This window comes from Seriola lalandi, unplaced genomic scaffold (genome assembly GCF_002814215.2).
Source record: "Seriola lalandi dorsalis isolate HSWRI2012SDOR001 ecotype SW California unplaced genomic scaffold, Sedor1 jcf7180002054883, whole genome shotgun sequence".
NCBI lineage: Eukaryota > Metazoa > Chordata > Actinopteri > Carangiformes > Carangidae > Seriola > Seriola lalandi.
Window position 1 is genome coordinate 4,376,584 of NW_019525658.1, and position 10,821 is coordinate 4,387,404.

The 10,821-nt window shown below is 41.7% G+C and overlaps 2 long non-coding RNA genes across 3 annotated transcripts; one reads left to right on the plus strand and one right to left on the minus strand.

Annotated features, from left to right (window-relative positions):
• Positions 1–688: 688 nt before the first annotated feature.
• Positions 689–9,513, plus strand: LOC147817144 (uncharacterized). 2 transcript variants are annotated; one of them, XR_015436610.1, is made up of 5 exons: positions 689–1,072; positions 1,168–1,767; positions 5,739–5,863; positions 6,037–6,187; positions 8,879–9,513. It is a non-coding gene; the product is annotated as an uncharacterized LOC147817144 (long non-coding RNA). The 2 variants fall into 2 exon arrangements; XR_015436609.1 differs by having other exon boundaries at positions 693–1,072; positions 6,037–9,513.
• LOC147817145 (uncharacterized) lies at positions 1,297–2,312 on the minus strand. Its single transcript, XR_015436611.1, has 2 exons — positions 2,041–2,312; positions 1,297–1,396 (listed from the first exon to the last, which is right to left on the minus strand). It is a non-coding gene; the product is annotated as an uncharacterized LOC147817145 (long non-coding RNA).
• Positions 9,514–10,821: the final 1,308 nt, after the last annotated feature.

Here is a 10,821-nt window from a genome sequence, read left to right on the forward strand (position 1 = left end):
CTCTAAACCACATGCACACCATATGTACAAATACATATACACAGGGCCACTGCCTCTTACTACAAGCTGTGAGCGTCTTAGAGTTTTCACTAAAATCTGATTTTAAATGACCATTATGCTAATATATACATGTAAGCAGTTCTATACAATGATGCATCATCCCTTTATTCCCACTGCAGAAAACAAGGTAAACGTGATCAGTTTTATAGAACCACTTTGGGAGTGTGCCACCACTTTGATACCTTGTTTCTGTCATGGCATTAGACTCTGAGATGATTTTTTTCTCACCTGAAATGAGATGAGATGGGAGAGGCTCACTTCAGTCGTGGGAAGTGCCAAAAAAAGAAAAAAAAAAACTCTCAGTCAGTATTTAAGAGAGAACAGGACAGGAACTGCTGATGTAGTGAATAAGGTCAAAAGGATCTTGGCAGCAATTATAACTCCATCATAAAATTAAATTTAAGCAGTTCAGTCCAGTGTATAACTGTAAATGCTATAAAGATAAGTGGTAAAAAAAAAGTTCAGGTCACCAAAAACTATAAGAACATGTACATTTCATAGAAAACAGGGTTTTCATGCTTTTTCATGGATTAAGAAATTGATTCACTTACAGCTGTCCTGCAGCAGTGGAAGTAAATTAAGTTAACGCAAACAATTCCTACAGGTGCCACAACCTTTGATCATGTGCAAACTCTCTGTCTGTGCAAAGGCAGTGTTGCAACAAACTATTACTATTACTGTTACCGCACCCTCTGATGTATTAGTAGGACAATACTGTACCGCAGGCAGCAGTGCTGTATGTTGTTGCAAAAGGCAAGTAACAAAGGAAGACAGACTGGTTGGTCAGGGTTTCATCCTACAGCAAGTTAATGAGCCAAAACTTTGGAGGAACAAAGGCAGATGGTGGCCTCACATGATGGAAGAGCAGCACAGACTCCAGACTTAAACCCCATGGAGCTGGTTTTGGGATGAAATGGACAGGAGGTGAAGGCAAAGCAAATATTTGCAGGAACTTCTGCAACAGTGTTGGGACAAACTTTCTGAACAAAATGGAGAAAGAAAGACGCCACGAGTGAGTTCAGCCGATCAAAAATTCAATTCAGGATTTAAGGTTCCATGATTCCTTTTTTCTCTTTATTATTAATTACTTCTGTGTTTTTATTTCAGAGTACACGAAGACAAACATCTGAGTAACAACAGAAAAAACGGAGGAGAACACTTTGAACACTTTGAACCCCTGCTGGTCCATCTGGAGGCTCTGGACCACATGACTCTCCTTCTCCCTCGGTGGAAGTATTTGATGGCTAAAGGTGTCAGTGTGCTCCAGTCAGAGTGTTTGTCAGATGGTTGAGTAGCGTCTGAAACCTCCTTGCCCCACATCTTTCCAGTGTCAGAACTAGGGGAGAAAGTAAAGATGGGTTTGGAATTTTCTCTCAGGATCGTTTTTCATTCTTTACACAACCATTTTTTTTTATGTATGTGGACAAAATGCCCTCTAGGAGACATTGTGTGAAAGTTTAAGCTCCATGTTTAAACTATAATCGCCTCTCTATGACGAGTGTCTTTTTGCCTGCTTTCAAGTGCGGCTGTTCAGAGTAACTATAAATAACTCTTACTTCTGACTTGGTTGGACAACACTTACTGCAAACTAGTTTATTTCGAGCATACCGAGGCTCCACTGCAATGTCAGCTGTTATGTGCCAGTGATAGCAGCCTTCCTCCAGGACCTACAGGCTGTTCACAGACTCTTCAGCTGCAGCAGAGAAGGTGTGTTTGTACCAAACTCTTGCTTCAAACATGGAGGTTGAAAGTGTGAGTGTGTGGCATGTCTCACATGCACCGACTGAGTGAATTTAATGAGCAGCACGTTCCACTGCACTTTCCCACCTTGTCCACTCTCCTTGCTGCTACATAATTATGGTTAAGCTTAATTTACTCCCGTAACAGAAAATTGTCCTGGGTCGAATGAATTGCAGCCAACCATATCACATAAATACACACTTACTGAACCTTATCATCTGAGTGGTGTGTTGCCCTCACCTCCTTCTGATCTAGTTGCCAACTAATATCCTCACCCCAGGTCTCATCGTAGACAGTGAAACCAGCTTTGACTCAACAGTCCTATGCCTCAGCTGATATTCAGCAGCTTCTTGTGCTCTCCACTTCCACCTTGCTCGATGCCAAACTTCTATCCTGGTAGTGCATAAAGGGTGCTTGTGGGAAGCTGTAATCCGTTGCTCTGCACTGATGTTGTAGTAACTGTGAAGTCCTCCGCAGAGGCGCTAATGTGGGGTTGCCGCACGCTGATCAGATAGGACCTCCGTGCTCTTTCTCAGCTCCTTTGATGATGAAAGTCTGAGCATTGTTCTTGTATTTGCAAGTAGAGCTGGTTGGTTCTATTCTTATAGTGCAGCATTCGTTCTGCTTTTCATATGAAAAAGGAAAATGTAAAAGTGTGTGTGTAGTTATTTTGTTATAAACCCTTTGGATGCTAATTTTACTAAAGGAAAATATACTTGGAGAAGCAACAGGGGTTAGATTTATGATTTAGGGGGCGTTTTGGGGATTTAGATTTTGGGGATGAGGACTAACTGATGAGTTTGGATGAGTTGATTGAGTATAAAGAAATCCACAGCTTGACAGAGCCACCATGCTTAGTTTGATTCCCTTAGTTTTGACAGTAGGCTGCTTCCTATCAGCCTACTGTCACACTGTTCTCATTTCTTTACATTCAGAAATATTATGTGAAATAAACAGTATATTATGAAAGGTGGAAACTGGGGTGCAGGTGTTCAGTTTTATCTGATCTTTTCTCTCTATTTTCATTTCCCCCCACCTTTCTGTCATCTTCTTTCTCTGCAATCTGTTTTTCTCCCCTCTTCAATGCTCATCCCTCTTGTCAGGTATGAGAAACTAAGGACTCAAAACGCAGACAAACAAAATGGGTGTAAACGGGGAAAAAAGGGTTTTAATAAAGAAAACCACCTCACAAAACTGGCAAAATGGAACTAAGAAATAATCTAGAAACCAGTAACACAAAACGGAAGCTCAAGGACACACTCGGGAAACATGGCGAAACAGAAACAGACCAACTGACAAAGACGAGGAGAGACTTAAATACACAATGGAGGCAAGGGTGATTGAACACAGGTGTAACACATGAGGGCGGGGCAGACAATCAACAAGGAGGGAAACAGGACAAAGACAGGAAATAAGATTAACATTAGATACACAAGGAAGTCATCTTCAAAATAAAACAGGAAATGAAACTAATGTCCAAACACAAAGAGTCAAAGTGGCCCTCAGGGCAAATCATAACACCTCTTGTCTTTGTCTCTCCTTCCTCTCCCTCTCTCTTCTCCTGTGTCAGTCTCTGTCGTTCCCAAAATGATTTGCTTATAAGTGAAAATAAAGGTGATAAACGGCAAAATTCGAATATCATCCAAACTGTTGGCTGCAAACATCCATCACAGCTTACACATGCAATCATACATTTCAGGTTGGCTTGCTTTCAGTTTGACCTGCAAATAAAGTGGTTTAGATCACTGGTTCTCAAAGTGGGGTCCTAGAGGGGGATTCTGTTCATCCTCAGCAAAAAAGGGAAAAATTATTTTTGCTATAATTCCATCCATAACTAACACAGTGACAGAATGCATGACTGTTTTGGTCATGGGTTTCAAACCTTTTCTGTAATAGAACATCTAAAAGCATCTCATTCCCCATCATCTCTCAACAAAGCCCTGAAAAGTCTAAATAACTGATTAAGAAGGAAAAGGCAATGTAATTTGTACATGTAGACCAGGGGTAAGGGAATCAACTGAGTCATGTCATATGCACAAAGTTTCATGCTACATCTGTGACTAAACACTGTGATGTTTTCAGTTCATCCACTTTAATGACTGAGAAGTGCAGTTCAAACCTCCAGCACTGACTTTGGCACCTAATATATTAACAAAACCTCTGGGGTGCTGTCCAAGTATGTTCTGGCAGACATGGTTAGTCATTAGTTAGTGTAACGTGTATTGTGATTTTTCATCGCTTCTGTGAGGATTCGTACCATCTGGCACTTCTCCTCAGGAGCAGGTCGCCTGCCTTTGTCAGCAGCTTGCAAGATTCTCTTCAGCTCCTGATCCCTTGGGACCTGAAATGTTTCTGTCTGGGCTGATGGAACTGCACGGTTTGAATCACACAGTCATGACTGGGCTCGAGTGGAGCCAAGAGTCAGACGATGGAGATGATGACAAGAAGGGGAAGAGGGACTGCAGAGAGCAGGCAGACTTGTACTCCCTGAGCAACTTGCCAAGACATACTATTTCTTGAGATAAAGAATAAACAAAACAATATTTTATGTTTAGGTTTCTGCTGAGAGCTACAAACAAGCATTTCAACCAGAGTAATGTTCATATAAATACAAAATGTACTTTTTACAGCCTGATGTTTTTCAGCATTGAGATAAAAAGCTGAAAGAATGACAGCCATTTCAAAGCAATTAGCATTATGAACTATTACAGCTAGCTACAGCTGTAAGATGCTGCTGCCGTATTTTGCCCTTTTACAGCTCCTATGCATCATTATGCTGCACTTACTGTTATTATAGTCACCTCACACTCATGCATCACACCAGTTGGTGGTAAGAGGGCGTCAGCAGCCATGACGGGATGCTCAGTATCAGGCGTCAGTCACAGTACAGAACTGATGGCAGAAAGAGAGACTGGTTTTTCTTTAACTTTGGAAAAAACAGACATGACTAATGTGTTTCAAGACAGTCTGGATAAGTAGTTTCTGTACCTGATGACAGCTGGAGCAAAATGACTTTCAATTTCAGCAGGACATACTGATTGGAACTGAATTATATCACCAGGAGTGCTGAAGTAAACAACTTTAATCAACCTTATTTGCATCACCTCACCCTAACTTGTTTTTCTGTTGGCTGTGATTGGGTGTAGCAAACCAGTTATTTTACACAGACTGACTGGCTGGCTTGAAATCTGACAAGAAAGCAAATGATACACCTTATTAATTCGGAATCTGATTGATTTTCTCACAATCTTATAGTTGTAAGTTGCATGTATGCTTTGATTGAAACCATTTTAAATCACTTAATGTATTTGGCAGCACACTGTTGGCTAATTCTAAAATAAAAAGCGATATAGCTAAGTTTATTTCATATATTACAACTGGGCCAAGGTTCTTAATTATTATCCAAATTTTTATCCAAATTTTTATCTAAAATGCTTTCAAACATGAATATGAAAACTGGAAGAATGAATTGTCACAGGTCATACCCTCCCACACGATTTCAATTCAATAATGTCAGACCTGTGTTGCTGTACTGAGCTGTCTGTAAAAAGCCAGTTGTAGTTGCTGGAAATAGGATGTTGAATTGATCTGACCTCAGTGTAATTTGCTTTCACTCATGTTGACCTCGTTGGAAAGATGGCCGTGTTAACAGTTAATACATCTGACAGATGAAGGACTATTGTAAGTGGCATGTTGATTCAGTGAGGAGAAGATGCGCGTCTTGTACGGCTAAATGAGAGAGAAGAGGAAGGGTCAACAAATACACTGCTTGATTTAGGTGTGACGTCACACACAGGGTCAAAAAATATGTTGGCGTGCCTTGAAGTTATTTTTCTGGGACAACGATGACCCGACAATTAAAGTTTTTTATCTGTAACACGTTGTCCTGTCATTCTGTAAGAAAAGGCATGTTTCAAACCATGGCCGTCTCCTTTCAGGACAACACTGCAGAAGTGTGGAGGCCTTCTGGTTCCTCGTCTGAGGTTCATACCAAATGGCGTCCTGTCAGTGAATCTGAGAACGTTATAACATATCAACTCCCTCTCGGTCCAATGTGCATCAAGTAAGTTGTTTTATACGACACCATTCAGACACAAGGGAATTGAAAGTCCTTTACAGAGGCATGGAAATGCGTTAAGATGAAATTAAAATTGCATTTTAAAAATTATTTAAATATGACTATGATTTAAAGCTTCACTAGTATTTTGGGGACTTGTGATGACTCTCTCTGAGCAGGCCTCTCGCTGCAGGAGCCTGATGGGTGGAGTTCAGTCGTCAGGAAGATTTTGCTCATCTGGTCTGGAGGCACTATATAAACTGGTGGCAGTCAGCTGGTCAGTGGGCCAATCCCAGTGTCCACCCTCACAGACTGTGAGACATGCTTCCGGTGAGTTCATGAGGGCTTAGGACTGTCCCACTGTAAAGCCATCAGGGGCATGAGGGCTTTCTCGCACATATTTTGAGCCTATACACACACCTTCTGTAAACCCACATTTCTGCAGACTTTGCCTGACTGAATTACCCACAGCTCATAGCATTGTGATGTTAAACACAGAGTTGCTGTGGTTACCAGGAGATGCTCAGTAGTGTTAGAGAAATGGTAAACAACAGTTGGAAAATGGAATAAGGAGAAGATAGAGGGAGGGTTAGGGTTTTTTGTATTTTCTTTGTCCTTAGATTAATTTCCTTTTCAGTTATGTAAAATAAGTTTATTTTTAGATATAACTCATGTGTGGTCTTCCCCCCCTTTGTCCAACCTTGAGCCAGGTTGTGACAACATGACACGACCAGTTGTTATGCCCAGGCGGCCATATGGGAACAATAAAAACAGTTCCACAGAGTTTATTAACATAAATATACAAAACAACCAGGACACTAAATCATGACTACAAAAGACCCCACATCCAGAACACAACAGCAACACAAAAATGCAGACAGAGAGGCAGCAAGGGGAGCAGGCCCCATGCAAGAAGCCTCTTCCTTCTCCTGCTGGCACCGCAGCTTTTAAGCACTTCATTCCCGGGACGGGGGGGTTCCAGAAAGTGGGTTTAGTGAATACTCTGAGTTTCTTAAATCTGAGATGAGGGAAACTCTTTGTTTTCAGCTCCAGAAACTTAGATCACTATAACTCTGAGTCAGTTACCACGGTAACTTACTCTGTGAAGGTAACCTGCTCACAGGTTATCTGTCTCCTCCCATCCTGCTGAGCATGAAGAAGCTGTTTGACCCAGAGCTTCATTTGCTCATTCATACTGTCTATATGAAAGTGCAGATCAGATTCTATTAAAGAAGTTCACATTGGGACAAGATTAAAATCCAGATTCTTACCCAAGACCTGCCTTTACTAATGTTACCTCTTTTATCATCAATCAAATCTGTGTGAAGCTTTAGACACAGCCGCTGATCTATGAAGAATCATTTCTCATGTTCTGATTGGTTGCAGCGATGAAACATTCCCATCATAGATGCCATATCATATTGTAGATGATGTTATATTCCTGAGTGAGGACGACAGCGGTGCAGCTGAAAAGACGTACGCATTCAAAAACTAATTAAATGTATTTTAAGTGAGTTTTTGTATATAGGCTACAGATAGTCTGAGTTTATAGTCACTGGATGCTGCAAAGAAAGACCTTTAAATGTAAAATAGATGTCTGAAACTTCAGTGAGCCTTAACCTTGATGCTTTTTCAACTGAAAATCACCAAAACCATGAGGCTGTTACCAGGTCAGAAGCAGAAAGTGTAAATTAAGATAGAGCCTCACCCATAGGTTTGTAAAGAGCGGTTTTGAAGTTTATAGTGGGCTACTCTGCTGTCGCCATCTTGGCAGTGCCTGACTCAGGCAAATCTAAATGGGCAAAGAGGTGGGGCATATGTGGAGACTTCGGTACAGACCAGTTTGTGGAAACCAGGTTTGAGGTACTTCTGTGTTGGCTTCCTTTTTTAGCCTCAGAAGTTGCTGCTTGGTCAGAATCTGAAGTTACAATCATAGATCTATAAATAAACATCTGTCTGATCAGTTTCATCTATATCTTCATCTTCTGTTGCAGCAGAACTTTGTCCCCCTCAGGTCACAGCTGAATAAATATATTTAAACATTTAATCCAACAAACAGTATCCAGCTCTGCAATCCATTAAGGAAATGAAAGTCTGATGAATAAAGCGGTCTAGTCGATGACGCTGAATATATTTTTTTTTTACGGTTACCATGGTGAATGGTTTAATAGAAGCTCCATTGCTAATGGCTTTTTATATTCCCCATGCACGTGCTTAACTCAGCGTGACCCTCCCACCCTCCCACTCTGTGATGGAGTGTAACTCTGTGGAGTCACACTTCCGGCTGTGGAGGGTCTCATATTAGGGGGAATGGTATGAATACATCGGCAAGCTTTGGGACAGCCTCACCTGACTCCAACTGAAACAGGAAATTTGTTGCTGCGCAAAATATTTTGAAAAAAGATCATCTTATACACAGCATTGAAAGAGATCATATACACACTTTTTCTTTTTTTTCTCTTCTTCTACACGTACTGTTTTCTCGGGTATAGACAACTGAATGTTCGTACCAAAATACAATGTAACCTCTAATTTCGTCACGTGCATGAAAACATGCAAATGTCTGTTTGATGTGAGGCGACTTATGACTTTTCCTTTGGAAATAACCAAACAGAACTCACATTTGTTGGTTTGTAGCATTTCCTCCGTCCCTGACTCACAACCGGTGCTGCAGGTGTCATGGTTTACCATGACGGACAATTTATGTTTATGTTTAATTTTGTAGTCACTTTGTGTGTCTCTTGATGTTTGTACTGTCTTTGTCTCGTTTCCCTGTGTGGTGAGTGTCTGCCCCGCCCTGATGTGTTTCACCTTTGTTCAATCACCCTCGCCTCCCTCGTGTCTATCTAGTCTCTGTGCTCCCCTTTGTCTGTGTCGGTTCTTCTGCTGTAATGGTCCCCGGTGTCTGCTGTTGTTATCTCCTGTGTTTCCCTGTGCTTCACCAGTGTTTTGTAATTTTTTTTTTGTTATTAAAACATTTTGCATTTATTCCCTTGTGCCGTTGCAATGAACCGACCAAAGAACGGACCCAGCAGCATATGCCAGTTTCATGGCTTTTTTTGAGGTTGCCTCACGGTCAGCCAGCACCCCGTCGCTCATCAGGCCCCTTTGCACACTGGCTGACCCTCTGTCTGATTCGGCTCTGGAGGCCCCTGAGCCGTCTCCTTTTTGGGAACCCGGCGGGCCTTCTCAGAGGTATCTAGGGGAGGGAGCCCCTGGGAAGAAATGCATTTCACCGAGACACCGGTTCCCCAAGCAGCCTCAGACCCAGAACTTCAGCTTCCAGCACGAGCCCCAACTACCCCACTATCAAGAACCTCTGCTCTCTGGTGACCAGGAGCCTTTCGCCAACCGCCCTGGCTGACGGCGGCCCAGCTGACTCCTGATTCTGGTTCCCAGTCAGACATTTTGCATTTACTCCCTTGTGCAGTTACACACTGAAATATCTCAATCAGTATGGGATGAATAGCCATGAAATTTTATTGAAACAGTCATGGTCTCCAGAAGATTGTAGTCCTACTGACTTGGTGATACCATGTGTTTTCTTCTAGCATCACCATGATGTTGACATCTGTAGTTTTAAGCGAAATGTCAACAACACATTGAGGCAAATAATGAGATGTGCTAATAAAGTTTAAATTGCATGCAATACAGGTCATCACATGTTCATTTACAGCCTAATTAAATGAGAGTGAGAATTCAGTGCACCCTGTTAGCAGATATAAAGGGGGGATATATATGTGTGTGTATGTATGTCTGTGTGTGTGTGTGTAATAGTGGTTGATCTGGTGATTTCATGGCTACAGTAGAGCAGTGTGACTGATGAACCTGGGAATGTGGTGTGTATGTGACATAAGCCTGACTATGTTACTGTGTTTGCTGGACACTGGTGTTGTTCAGGTCTTCTGCTTGCAGCACTTGGTTCTCCAGCGTGGAGCTCTGACAGTTGTGACGAAGAGGATGGCTCGAAGCCTCTCCCAAGAGAAATACAATGTCCTTGAGCAGGAGGAGCAGAACTGACACAGCCGGACACATCTATAATTGAATTATTGTTAGAGGAGATAACATTTTTGGTTTGTCTGCAGGAGTCATTGAGTTGGGGGGGGGGCAGGCATTCAGAGGTCAGTTCTTGGGGTTAGGAATGAATCCTGTGCAATTTTACCTGATGCTATCATTAAAGGAAAGTTCAGGGTCACCCTGGAGACCATGAATTCAGATTTTTTTTAAAAATATATATTTAGCTGTTAGAGTTGCTGTAGACTAAGGGATAATTTTGACTAACGCTTGAAAAAAGGCAAGATTATATTAAATTCCATGGTAATCTGGTCAACAGCTGTCCAGATATTTTTCTCTGGACCGTCATTTAATCACAATAGCCTACTCACACATAAAATAGCCTTCTCCCTTTTCAAGTGAGCCCTCAAGACTGCAAACCACAAAATGATCCTACAAGAGGTACACGAGTTTCTGGGTACTTGGCATTAAAACTGAACAAGCTTGCATGAACGCCACAGCCTGCAGTGCACTGAACATGAGCTGTAGGAACAGAGGCACAAAATACTGTCAAAGATGTGACCTGCTTGATTTTCTACACTCGGTGAGTCTGTAGTAAATTATGGCCTTGGCATGTGACAAAAAACCTCTGACTTTTCTTTTTCCAATAACATGGTTCCCACTAAGGACAAAACACAAATGAGAGAAAGCTCAAATATTTAGGGCAATGTGCTCCAAAAACAGAAATGGAAGAAAATCCCACGTGCAAATAGGGAAAATATGCAAAAAGAACTGCTACACTGCAAATGCTCGGGCTTGATAATGACACACAGCAACATTACAGATAGAAAACTTTTGCTAATGTACCTAACCTGCAAAATTTTTATTTATTTTTTCTCAAATAAGAGGTTCCATTTAAATTTAAAATATGTGGCCTGTTTATCCCAATGTCCCCCCCCCCCCCCCCCCCC